This window comes from Pseudorca crassidens, chromosome 10 (assembly GCF_039906515.1).
Source record: "Pseudorca crassidens isolate mPseCra1 chromosome 10, mPseCra1.hap1, whole genome shotgun sequence".
NCBI classification, from domain to species: Eukaryota; Metazoa; Chordata; class Mammalia; order Artiodactyla; family Delphinidae; genus Pseudorca; species Pseudorca crassidens.
Window position 1 is genome coordinate 88,317,675 of NC_090305.1, and position 13,976 is coordinate 88,331,650.

General features: G+C 49.0%; 1 protein-coding gene across 13 annotated transcripts in view; it reads right to left on the reverse strand.

Annotated features, from left to right (window-relative positions):
- FOXP1 (forkhead box P1) overlaps positions 1-13,976 on the reverse strand; it is a 596,348-nt gene that overhangs the window by 446,685 nt on the left and 135,687 nt on the right. The window lies entirely within an intron of this gene.

Here is a 13,976-nt window from a genome sequence, read left to right on the forward strand (position 1 = left end):
CATTTTCCCCTTCCCCGTCCCTGCCTCGCCACCCTGAGCCAGGCTTTGACCTTGCACCCCTCCCTGTATTCAGAGTACAATTGGTGCACCCCTCCCGGGCCCTGGCCCAGTGACCCTCATTCTTCTCTCCCTGTGGAAGCTTCCTTTTCCTGTCCCTCCCTGTCTAATAATCTGCTCCTATCCCACTGGGTCCCCCTGGGCTGCCGCTCCACCTAACAGGGCCAGGACTGAGCTGGCTCTGGCATCTCAGCTTCTGGCTTTGGATGGTTTGCGCCTGGCACATCGGGCGCCTACAGCACAGAGCGACTCATCACAGCCTCAGCCCCTTCCTCAAGCAGCAGCCCCTTCCCTCCCCGCCCCCCCCCCAAAAAAAACCCGGAAATCTCAGCATTTACATTCATTTTCAGGCTGAAGTGTGGAGCTCCTAAGTCTAGCCTTCAAAGCAATTCAACACTCAACTCTGACAGGAAATGTGAACATGTAAAAAAAAAATTTTCTTCTCTGCAAACACGATTTGGCTAAGGAGCTATTCTTTGCACTGTTTCCAAGGATGAACCAAAGTCTGAGCTTTAAGATGAAAAAAACACTGGGTTTGAATGATTCCCATGGTCAGAACGCCCTGATCATCTTCTACCTGCACCGGTGTTTTTGATGCTTAGGTATTTAAAAACAAACACACACACACTGGTGACATGAGGGACGTGCTGCATCCTGAATCCCCTACCCTCTGACAAACACTGAACAAATCAGGGATGGGGGTAGATCTCCATGTAAGAATTCACCCATCAAATAGCGAAAGTCAAGTCATAAACTGTGGATATTCAAGGACCCGGAAGATAATAGAATAAGTCACAGCCTAAACTAGTCCAATCACTTTCGACATTGTTTTTCCAGCTATAAAACCAAGTAGTAGGTGCCAGATTTCGGATATATCCCTTTTTCTCGAAATATACAAACACTTCACATGTGTCCATCGGAACAGAGCAACGTCTCACGTTGGTTACCGTCGTGCACGCACACAGTCAATCAGGGAAAGGACTTTATGGGGTCAACCACGAAAGGTAACAATGTTCAGGCTGCCCGACACATTCGGTATCTGACATTACACGTCAGAGGGAGGGCAGGCAGGGGAGACTCGGAATAATCTCTGGTTGTGCAGGGAGAAAGGCCTGTAAACTAAAATAAAAACACACGTTCGGAACGTGCATGCTGTACAAACAGAAAATAAAACAGCTTCACCGGGACCATATTTTCCCCTCTGGTAAGATAAGCTCTCCCCAGCTGGCAGCGCATCCCGGGTCCCTGCTAGCTCACTTCACCCTGATGACCCTGCCTCCAAAAAGCAGCTTCCAAGTCCCCATATGAGCTTTCTCTTCCCTGGCTGGTGGGCTGGAGGGGTGTGAACGGCTCTGGTCTGCAGGTACGCAAAGGTCTGCCTGCACCTGCCCGTACTGTTTGCCACCCCCGACGGCAGGAGGGAAGCTTAGCCATCATGAGACACAGATCCATGCCAAAGGATAGCCCGAGCCCACGTTACAGCTTCCTGGCAGGCTTAAATTGTCTCGTTTATCTTCACATGCCTCAAGTTTAGTTTCTGAGAATTATTCAGAGACTTAACACCATAATGAACATTTCTACTGCACAGTACTTAAAAAAAACAAAAACAAAAACCCACCAAGTACTTCTTAGGTGAGGCACCAAGAGAAGAGGCGAAGAGATGAAGAAATGGAGTCAGACTGTAAGAAGTTTACAGTCCAGGTGAAGAAGCAGGACGGATACATCTGAAAAGATAAGTAACTCTGAGGAAGTACGCGGTAAAGGCCAAATGAAAGGTATGGAAAAGAGGGCTGGCTGCACATGAGACTCTCAAGGCCTCAGGGGACGGTACTTCCCACTCCCCCACCCCCAGGCAGGGTGACAGCCTCGGGAGAACCCTCCCTCCTGCTTCTGCTCCAGTGAGCCCACCTGGAGGCTGCACCTCCGCCTGCACCTTCTCGGACCTGCTCGCTGGGTTCAAGTCCCAATTTCCTCTAAAACAGGAATCTGGAAATGGACTTCCAGGGTCCAGGAAGTGCCTGAGGCCGGACATTTGTGCCTGTGCCCATTAGGATGCCATTTATGCAAAGTAATGTATGCAAAAGCGCTAGAGGTCCTGTATGGACACTTACGCATCTAAAATAATCACCCCAGAAGAAGGACATGGATGAACGCGATGAGAGGGACCTTTGTGTCGATGTATGGGGGTGGGGAGGGAAATCAATCTTGAATTGCATGGTTAGAGGAGACTTCTTTTAGCATGAATGCTGTATTTCTTCATATGACCAGATGTCGACAGTCATCAATTGTGAGTGGTAAAAAGTGGACATTTGTTTCATACACACCCAGAGAGGGATGCAGAGATTTTTCAGGTTCACAAAGGAGCTCATGACCCCAAAACTGTTCATAACCCTTGACTGACAGGCCCCTGTGCCTCCATCTCTCCCTCCTCTGATCTCCTACAGCCAGGCATTAACTTACAACCAATTCACAACCCATCATGTTCAGTTCTACAACATTTCTTCAGTTCACCGTGTGGCACGCGGGATCTCAGTTCCCCGACCAGGGATGGAATCTGTGCCCCCTGCAGTGGAAGCTTGGAGTCCTAACCAGTGGACCAAATATCAGCTTTTTTCCTTCTTTTTTCACTGTTTTTCTCTCCCCTCCTCAACTAAAGTATGAGTTTTTTGAAGCTAAGAAACATAACTTCTGTCTGTCCTTCCTCCTTAGCTCACTGCCTTGCATAAAAGTCAATAAAACGGTATTATTCAGTGATATTTAAGACTAAGAAATATCAAACAAAATGTAGCAATGAGACTGGTTTGGCTACCTTTCATTCTGGAAAAAAAAGCTATCCTCAAAAGCAGTAAATATCCATTTCCACAGCAAGCGTTATCTCCTAGGTGTACACGCACACACGTGCATACACACACAACGAGTTTTTAGTTATGTCATTATCTTTCTCTTAAGAGCTTAAAGTAATAGATTTAAGGCCAAAAAAAAAAAAAAAAAGGAAACGGAAGGAACCCTCTACACGTACATTAACATTCCTTTATTCCACAACTTAAAAACCATTTCTAGATTTTAACCTACAGAGTGTAAGTTTATGCCATGCAGAGATTTATAATTATCCCAATAGGGCATTTCCCAAACTGTATTCCTGGTGTGTGGACTTCCCTATGTCAAAATGCATTGTCCCGGGCTTCCCTGGTGGCACAGTGGTTAAGAATCTGCCTGCCAATGCAGGGAACACGGGTTTGAGCCCTGGTCTGGGAAGATCCCACATGCTGCGGAGCAACTAAGCCCCTGCGCCACAACTACTGAGCCTGCGCTCTAGAGCCCGCGAGCCACAACTACTGAGCCCACGTGCCACAACTACTGAGCCTGCGCTCTAGAGCCCGCGAGCCACAACTACTGAAGCCAGCACGCTCTAGGGCCCGTGCTCTGCAACGAGAGAAGCCACCACAAGAAGCTGGCGCACTGCAACAAAGAGCAGCCCCCGCTTGGCGCAACTAGAGAAAGCCCGCGCGCAGCAACAAAGTCCCGACGCAGCCAAAAATAAATAAATAAAATAAAATAAATTTTTAATTATAAAAAAAAAAAATGCCTTGTCCCCTGAACCCACCCCCAACTCACACCAAAAAGGTTTCATCTGGAAAACTATGTATGTTCAGGGTCAACAGTGCACATTACTATCTTAAAGTCTGAAAAAGCCCTATAGTTAAAAATAAAATAAAACAGAGATTCAGCCTGGTAGAAGCCAGTGTTTCCCAGTTTATTTTAACCAGAGGATGGTTTCTGCTCGAAATGAATTACTGCATTGAGGAAGTCGGCGTGGGACATGCTGGCTCGTACGACCGTGTGATCTTCTGGATTTAACGCTGGAGTCCCCATTTCAAATATCCCACCTCACTGTCCCCATAAATCTGACTCATTCTCATAAAACCAGAAACCCTCGTTTTAGATTCGTAAAATATGGTCCCTATTACCACGCCATGCATTTCCATAAAACCCTTATGAATCGCTTCGCGTATCCTCTTAAAATACGAAGAAGAGAAGGGAAAACTTTCAAAAATTAACTTCACCACCCCAAGAGCGTTAAACCAACAGCAGCCACAAACCAAGTCTAGACCCCGTCCTCCAAGAGTAATGACAAGGATACACCGAAATCCCTAGAAACCAGATTCTGCTTGTGAGTCTCTCTTAGCACTGAGATGCATGAGCAGAAACAATGCAAAATGTCTGTTATAATAACCTAAATGTATGTACCTGTGACAGCCATCTAAAACACAGGAAACAAAGATTCAAGCCCCACTACCAAATAAAACAATGCCAGTGAAGACCATTTTCTCACCTATCAAATTAGGGAATCCTTTCACACATAATACCCTGTATTAGCGGTGTTGAGGGAAATGGGCCTTCACTTACAAAGCCGATAGGAAACACACTTGGTATTACCATTCTGAAAAACAGAACGCTGGCAATTGAATTCTGCAGTCTCGCTGATGCAACAATTCCACTTCTAAGAACGTGCGACTAGGGAAACAAGCCATGAACACATACGGCTTTTTTTTTTTTTTAAAGAAGATGTGGGGGGTAGGAGTTTATTAATTAATTAATTTATTTTTGCTGTGTTGGGTCTTCGTTTCTGTGCGAGGGCTTTCTCTAGTTGTGGCAAGCGGGGGCCACTCTTCATCGCGGTGCGCGGGCCTCTCATTATCGCGGCCTCTCTTGCTGCGGAGCACAGGCTCCAGATGCGCAGGCTCAGTAGTTGTGGCTCACGGGCCTAGTTGCTCCGCGGCACGTGGGATCCTCCCAGACCAGGGCTCGAACCCGTGTCCCCTGCATTGGCAGGCAGACTCTCAACCACTGCGCCACCGGGGAAGTCCCATCCGGCTTTTAAGAGTACCAAAAGCCAACAGCGATTCTCCGCTGGACTCCCCCAGCTCATAAGGCACAGCAGAGGCTCTGCGTGGGGCAGGGGTGGGGAGCAGGGCAGGCTCTGAGCACATAAGCACCCCCAGTCTCTCTCAGTGCTCTCCAAATGGCAGGGCAGCCCGCAACTCCACAGTGGCCCACCAACCCTCCCTCAACCCAGTGGAAACCTCAAGGCCAGCGTGTGAAGAAGCATGAACTCAAAGCCTGGGATTACCACCTGTTCACAGAAACGTCCCCGGGAGGCCTTTGGGAATAAAAACAAAGAAACCCTGCTACACTGGGAACAGGAGGTCACTCCTCTGGCAGCCCCACAGGAGACCCAAACCAAAGAGGTGATTGGAGAAAAAAGGAGCTGCCCCAGAGGGGTAGGATCCCCTGCAGACAAGAAGAAAAGCTTGATCCCAAGAGGCGAAAAGCATCAAAGGGAACCCAAGGAAAGCTCCTAGGATCCTCTGAAGGGGGGGGTAGAAAATGAAGACGAATTAAAACAATAACAATGGCTTACTTTCAGAAGAAAAGTGTTTCTGTGTGATTCTAGCGCTAGAACCTCTCTCTCATAGTTCTACAAAAATAATGGGATAAAAACAAGTTAAAAAAAATACAACCATTTACTACCTCAGGAAAACACACGCATCCCACGTGCGTGTATAATGGCGCCCAAGAATTAGAGGGGCTACGCTAACGTGGAGACTCCAAGGATGGCGTGTCTGGTGTGGTCAGCACTGGATTCTCGGCTCTCAAGAAAAATCTGAATGGCGCTTCCCTAACGGTCTAGTGGTTAAGGCTCCACGCCTCCAGGGCACGGGTCACGGGTTCGATCCCCGGTCAGGGAGCTAAGATCCCGCATGCCGCCATGGTACGGCCAAATACAAAACACATAAATAAAATAAAATCATTTTTTTTAAAAATCTGAATGAATAAATGTTGCCCCATATTCTCCTTTTTCTGGCAACCTTGTGTCACACGAGCTACCCTGATCTGAAAGACCAGTGTTTGGGGATTACCTTTTAAAATGTGAAACAGCAAGACTCGTCCTATTTCCACTTATTTATCCACCTTTAAGAGTCACCTGCTGCGCACGAGTCCCCTTGCATCTCATTATCTCTGCTGACTCTCCATCCTCCCAGCCGTCAGCAGAGGAAGCCCTGGCTCACAAAAGGAGTGCACATCACCGTACATGGGGATTTCGACTTAGCGCCACCTTCTGCAGGCTGCCCTCCACGATCACCATTTTTATCTCCAGATATTGAGAATGGCCCCCCCCTTAGGCCTCTGGACCTCCCTTACACACTCCAAGTCCCCATGGTCAAGATCTCGTCCTCAGGCACGAGGCCTAGTAGGCCCATTCCGTAAATAGAATTACATACATTTAGGGAGGTTTCAGTCTAATTAGAAAAAAAAAAAAAAAAGAATGGATGGAAAAAAGCAGTCTCCATAGATACAAGCTTTTCAACATGCTGCTTTTCTGCTCTCTGTTTTCTTACTCTGAGAATGTCAATGCAGAACCGGAATATTTTTATAAGTAAATTACGTGTTCCACCCATCCTCCCGCATCCCTACGGGTGACTCCCAGGTGGAAATTCTGAAGAATGCAGAGTGGCGCGCAACGTAGCTGGAGTACAGAGCTGTCCAGAGGCGGGCGGTGAATGGAGCCTGAAAGTCAGAGCTACAACATGCTACCCCAAGCACCACTGGAAAGAAGACACCATCTCGCCCTTCTTCCAACTCACCTTCCTCTTCACTAAATTGCCTATGGCTGTGACTGTCTATGCAGATGGCAGACAAGCAAAGATGGGGCCAGGTCTCGCGCGTGAGCAGACGCACAGCTTGGGCAAGCAACATGGCTCCCAGAGACAAAGCGATCAAGGTGTGGTTGTTTACGGCTGCCTAGGTGCTGCTTAGGACCATGGGCTCGAGGGGCCAATGAGAGCCCTACATTGGTCCCTGGGGCCACAGGGACAGAAGGAAAAGCTTCAAGAAAGAGTGGAGATGGGTCCAAAGGACAGTGGATTTCATCTCCCTCAGCTAAGAAAGGGCAAGAACATCTAGAAACGAAGAAAAATAGAATTTTCACGTCACTCGGCAATTGCATTTCTGGGTATATACCTAAAAGACTGAAAAGCAGGGGCTCAAAGACATATTTGTGCACCCATATTCAAAGCAGCATTATTAATAAGATCAAAAGGTAGAAGCGGGCTTCCCTGGTGGCACAGTGGTTGACAGCCTGCCTGCCGATGCAGGGGACACGGGTTCGTGCCCCGGTCCGGGAAGATTCCACATGCCGCAGAGCGGCTGGGCCCGTGAGCCATGGCCGCTGAGCCTGCACGTCCGGAGCCTGTGCTCCGCGACGGGAGAGGCCGCAACAGTGAGAGGCCCGCGTACCACCAAAAAAAAAAAAAAAAAAAAAAAAAAAAAGGGTAGAAGCAATCCAAGTGTCCATTGACCCATGTATGAATAAACAAATGTGGTATATACATACACTGGAATAGAATCTAGCCTTAAAAGGAAGGAAATTGTGACACACGCTAAAACACAGATGAACCTACCTTGAGACATTACGCTAAGTGAAATAAACCAGTCACAAAAAGACAAATACAGTATGATTCCACTTATCTGGGGTACCTACAGGAGTCAGATTCCGAGAGACGGAAAGTCCGATTGGCCGCCAAGAGCTGGAGCGAAGCAGCAATGGGAGCTGTTGTTTAACGGGTACCCAGTTTTAGCTTTTAGAAGACGAAAAAGTTCTGGAGATATAATGTGAATATACTTAACACTAACTTAACTTCACCATGCTGAAGGCGGTAAATTTCACAGCGCGTGTGTTTTACGACCACTAAAGGTTTTTAAGAAGAAGGAACAGAAAATCTTGCAAAAATAAACAGCCCAAGACCCTGGTTCCTCCTATTGTAAAGTGAAATTGGTATGAAACAGAAAGCCAAGAAAATGACCACGTGTAGGTCAGGAATTCTTTCCTGCGAGATGTGCTAGGACTTCAGCAAGTACTGGTCGATGGCTTTCTTAGAGCCATGTTCCCCGTTGCAAAGAGTATGAAACCATTCTTGAAGCTGCCCCTTTGTGTATTCTTTTCACATACTCTAAATCAGAGACTTGGTTTTGCAGTGCTTCTGTCAGGGTAATAAATACGTTCGAAAATCAAGGCGCGTGCCCTAGACAGACGGAAGATCAGGGGTAACTCTGTCCTCCCCGGGGAAGGGTCTGAAGACAGTTTTGGTTGTCACACCGTCGCAGGGCAGGAGGGAATGCCACTGGCACCTAGCGGGGCAGGAGGGAATGCCACTAGCACCTAGTGGGTGGAAGCAGGGACGCTGCTGCGCATCCCATGAGGCACAGTCTCCACATCCAAGAACCTTGTGGCCCCGATGTCAAGAGTGCCGAGGCTGAACACCTCTGCTTTCCACTGGCCTGGGAGTTCAGAGACCAGGTTTGTGGTGTGTCCTGTTCTCGCTCTTACACGTGCCCTTGGGCAGCCCGTAGAGTAAATGGTTACTGATCTTCCAGGCACAATGCTAAACGCTCTCTACACGTTACTTCCTTGCGTCATTCGTTACCTCGCTCTTAGAAGAGTGACAGCACTGTGACCCCAGCTTTACTGGGGAAAACACACTGGCAAAGGTTAAGAGTGTGTCCGAGGTCAGGGTCCCGAGAGGATTTTTGAATAAGCTCTGCAGACCTCTGGAGGGGTGTTCTTACTTTTCCTGCCTGAATCCTCACGTTCTCAGACTCAGTGAGAAGCATGTCAACGGACGAATGCTCAACAAGACACACTGTGGAGAAGGCTGGCACGGGGAACCGTGAACCCAGCCAACTCCCTTTCCCGCCCGAGTCCCCCAAGCATCTTGGCAGCCTGTCAACCCCACCCAGCCTATGGAAGAACTTCGGGATTCAATGGGGAAACTGCAGGAAAAAAAATTGTTCTCTATGTTTTAGAAAGGTGACTGTCCTTTGTGTATGATAAAATTCTTCCATACTGCCCAATATCATTTGCATCAAGAGGGCCTTAGCGAAGTTCCACCTGCCATCTACCCCAGAATCCTCCAACTCAGAAGTCACTCCTGAACAACGCTGAAGGATTCCCGAACATGAAACATCTCAGGAGGCAGAGCAGGATACAACGCCAGCTACTGCCTCTGCCTATAATGATATTCTTCCTCTTGGGTCATCCGGGGAACTGCTATTCACCCTTCCAAACCCCGCTCAAGCATGGTGTGTGCCACGTCTATGAAGCTCCCCTGCGTGTGCCACAGGCCGCACAGTCTGTCATTCCTTTTGCACCACATCCCCACGGTACTGCCCTTCTGGTCTACACGTCCTTTCTCTGTATGAACCACCAGCCACCCAGACTGTAAGCTCCTTGACACAAGGACTGCATACACCTTTGGAACCACTCTGTCTATTACGACAGACCCTCGAAGGGGTGGGAGATGAAGCCTGTCACCTGTATCTGCCATACTCTGCGAAGAAAGTCCATCAGCTTAAAATCATATCCAACCACTAGCGCCTTTCAAAGATGGTTAAAGACCTTTAGAAGCCAAAAAATAATATATGAAGAGGTCAGGTAAAACACTGGGGGAGACACCTATAGGAGAACATTTGCAACCTCGTCTGAATCTTGACACGGTCCAAGTAATTGTGGCAGACTGACAAGAGTTTCTCCAAAAGAGGGATCAATTCCTTAGTTGCAGAAATTAGTCGCAAAAGTCTCTTGCAATGAGCTGGGCACCTGGGACAGCTGGGAAACTTACGTGGGTGCCAAGGTCCTCATTACTGTGGGTATCGTGATGAATTAAATTAGCTGTGGCCTCAACAAGTAAGAGCTGCTTCCTCCATTCCGTGATTTTTGTGGTGTTTTTTTAAAAGGATCAGGGCCACTCCCAAAAGGTCAGCATTTATCAAAGATCCAGAACCACTGCAGGGAGGGGAATGGTGGGAAGGGATGCTTGCCCCCTCACCTCGAAAAATGAACAAGGTAGAGTCTCAGGCCCCACCAGCAACCTACTGAATTGGAGTCTCTGGGCATTGGGGTTGAGCACCTGTAGTGTGAACAAGCCCTCCAGCAGACTCTGACCACAGTGAAGTCTGAAAGCCACAGTCTTAAGCGTGCGGTTCTCAAACATTAGTGACCATCAGAACCAAATGGAGGACTTGTTAAAACACAGATTTCCGTGCTTCGTGGTCCTTTGTGATTCTGTAGGTCTCCGGTGGGGCCCCAGAGCCTGCATCTGCTGAGGGTGCTGGCCCCTCAGGACTTAAAAGAGGTAAGAAGGGAGCTGAGACCCTGGGGGAGGGAGATGTAATTTCCATCTTATATCCTTTGGCAACGTCTCCTCACCTTCTGCATATTTTTAAATAAGAAATGAAGAATATTTGTGGGTTTCTGAGAAAATTCTATAGTATTACAGGGTCTTCTGAGGAGTTTAGAAAATACCAAAATAAACTCTTCGATGGAATCCTGGTTCCCTTTTCTCCCCTCTCTCCCATCATGCTACAAGACTCCCAAAGGCAGGAGGCACCCCAAACTTGGGACCCAGAGCTCGGCACTCAGCTGCAGAGGGGCTTCAGCGGCCCCAGGCCGACTGGTTTATAACTCAGATGCCTGCTTCCTAAGCACTGTCACCTCTGAATTTGCCTCAAAGTGATTTCTCTCTGAAACACCCAGTACAACATCCTCAGTTGGCACTGGTTTCTGGTAACGAACGGAGTGGCTCGCGCCAACCACAGCTTACAGCACGTGGACGGGGTCTACTTCCCTATTTTAAATGCCTAATGATTACTGCTGCACCTGAACACATCTGGGGAAAGCGGGGCCCGCCGGTGGCCTGCTGCCCCGCTGCAGGCCCTCCTCCAAGGGTGCACTCGGCAAATCCTCCAAGTACAGACAGGTTACCCCGTGTTGCTCCATGTCAGCGTGGAGGCCTCAAACAATCAAGGATTTTTTTCTTTTCTTTCTTTTTTTTTTTTTGGAGAAATGATCAAACTCGGGGGTGGGGACAGAACTTCCTGCAAGAAACCGCATCCTGAACAAGCATCGCCACAACTCACTGTAAATAAATACTCCCCCCTTGCAGCACTTCCGTCAACTGTCAGGGCCCTGGCTCCAATCGCCTTTCAAGTCCAAACAGGAAAGGGGAGAGAAGAGCGTGAGATGGCAGATAGGAGGTTTAATTTGCTTCTCGCTGCAGTTTTCATTGGTGGGGCGCTTCCAATTCAGCAGGGCTGCCAGCTGCCTGGAATTGCTCCTGGACCCCACTTTTTCCTGTTAACCTTCATAATTGTATTATTACGGGCCAGCCCGCAACCGGCCTGCCCAAGGCTGAGGAGTGGCCGCTTCTTCCCTGGATTAGATAAGCAGGCAAAATCACAGGCAGTAAGGCAAACGGACAGACGGACGGACGGACGTTCACCAGGGAAGCTCTGTACACGCCCTGCTGTAGCTTAGCCCGAGGCACGGCAGAGGGGGAGATGGCCTGGCGACTGCAGGCTGGAGCGATCAAGAAGGAAACAAGTCGGTGACCTCAATTTTCTGGAAAACGAATGTGAAGGATTCACATATCCCTTTCAAAGTGCACCACGCGGCTGGGGAAAGGGGGACGATGTGGGAAAGGCGATCATTCATTCCATTAACAGCAGTGACTATTTCTTGAGTACAGACCACGTGGCAGGTACTCGGGGGCTTTAACATGCCTCCTCCTCCCTACCCCCATCTTCACTATGGCACCTGTGAGGCAGGTACCATAACGCCACCCCACTTTGCAGACGAAGAAACCAAATTTGGGAGAGCTCAAGAAACCTGTGCGGGCTCACAAATAAACGGTAAAAGCAAGACTCAAATGCAGGTCTGTCTGAATCAAGGCCGCCGTGGATGGCTGGGAAGGGTGTGCACTGCCCAACTTAAGAGGGGTCATGCACATCACTGGCAACGTAAATGACAGCCCCCGGTGTCTTGCTTGGAAGCAGAACAGGGCTGACGCAGAGGACGACATCTTACCCATGTAATAAACTGCCCCCTGAAGTCTCTGAAAAAGAAAAATGAGCTCCATCCAGAGAGCTTCTCAAGAACTTCTAAGATCCTCGGTTTGTTTTTTCTTGTTTTTGTTTTTCTAATTTATTTCTGGCTGCGTCGAGTCTTCGTCGCTACGTGCGGGCCTTCTCTAGTTGCAGAGGGCGGGGGCTCCTCTTAGCTGCGGTGCGCAGGCTTCTCGCGGCAGTGGCTTCTCTTGTTGCGGAGCACGGGCTCTAGGCGTGCAGGCTTCAGTAGTTGTGGCGCACGGGCTTAGTTGCTCCGTGGCCTGTGGGATCTTCCCAGACCAGGGCTCGAACCCGTGTCCCTTGCATTGGCAAGCAGATTCTTAACCACTGCACCACCAGGGAAGTCCTAAGAGTCTAAGTTTGTTTGAACTCCATGATATTCAACACACAAAGTCAGTTCCACCTTTTATAATGGCCTTTGTCCCACTCCCTGTGGTTCTGACGTCTCATCGGCATCTCATGTTTTCACAGAGTGTTGAAAACACCAGTGCCTGGTACATCAGAGGCACTCAATCAAGCAATATCTATTGAAAAGAACTGGCGGATGGGGAATTCCCTGGTGGTCCAGTCATGAGGCCTCGGCGCTCTGACTGCCAAGGTCCTAGGTTCAATCCCTGGTCGGGGAACTAAAATCCCACGAGCCATGGCATGCGGCCGGAAAAAAAAAAAAAGAACTGGCAGATGGATGGATGGATGGATCCAGGTATTCACTGTGGACGACCCGGTTGCCACGGGGACAGAAGCAGAGGGCAGCTCTTGCCCTTCTCCGAGAAGCCTGGGTCCCATGAGAACATGGGGGCTGCGGAGACTGGCTTCCCTGAGCTGCTGCCACGCAGGGGCACCCCACGATTGGGGGTTTTGTAGTCACAGGCACAGGCACGGTGGTGGGAACGACTCTGGCTGCAGATGGGGGGGGTGGGGGGGCGTTAATATAATGTGCTGCTGGCGGTCTAAGAGGAAGCACGGGTGGTAATGAGCAGGGAAGAAGCCGGTACAGGAATGAAGGAGAGGGTGAAAGCTCAACTCTTCCAGGGATGTGCCCCTGGAGCTTCTGCCCCAAGGAGGGAGGGCACCAGGCGGCTTCCCCGAGGCACACAAGGGTGGAGCTGGAGACAGGCGCCCGCTACCACACATAGGATAAGAACTCAAATTAATACAAGTAAAAATGAGGCAGCCCATGGAGCAGCAAAGTGTTATTAAAACGCTGTAATGTCTCAGAGGTTTCTATGAGGTCATGTTCTTACAATTCGTTTGTAAGAACTTAAAGACAAAATTATATGCCTCGTAATTCTCCAATGAGTGTGTTTTTTCTACGGGTCCCATTGTTTACATGGGATGCACAGCTTCCAGGAAGTTTAAATCACTTAAGGGATTAAAAAAAAAAAAAACCTGGCACTTTCCAGAAACCTCGCTGCACACGCCTCAGCGGGAATGACTGTGAATCCCGATGATGTCCACACTCGCGTGTACCAGTCCACACGCTTCAGGACATACTGTATCAGGGTTGCCAACGCAAATGCCCACAGGGGCCAGGCAATTGCTTCAACGAATGAAGCAGACAGGGAATCAAACACCAGGGAGTGTGGGAAGCATCCCTAACCAGACAGCTTGACGAGCCCCATCTAAACCAGCACCTTGGCCCCAGCCTGGGGGAAAGGCTGGTGTCCCCACATCTTTTGATCTGTGAAAAGAAACCAGAAATCTGGGTACTGCATAGGAAATCTCAGTAAACCTAAGTGATAAATTCCAATATTTTAGGTAGAACACCACACAAGTCAATCAAAACGTATCTGTGGCCTGGACACCTCCGTCTACACGTACGTCTACACACATCAGTCATGACTGTTGTTTATATTTAGTTACCGTATGACCAGGCCCTCAGCTGCAAATATCACCAAGTGAGTTCACGGTGTTCCTCTAAGAGCTCACAGGGAGCAATGCCCATTTAACAGATG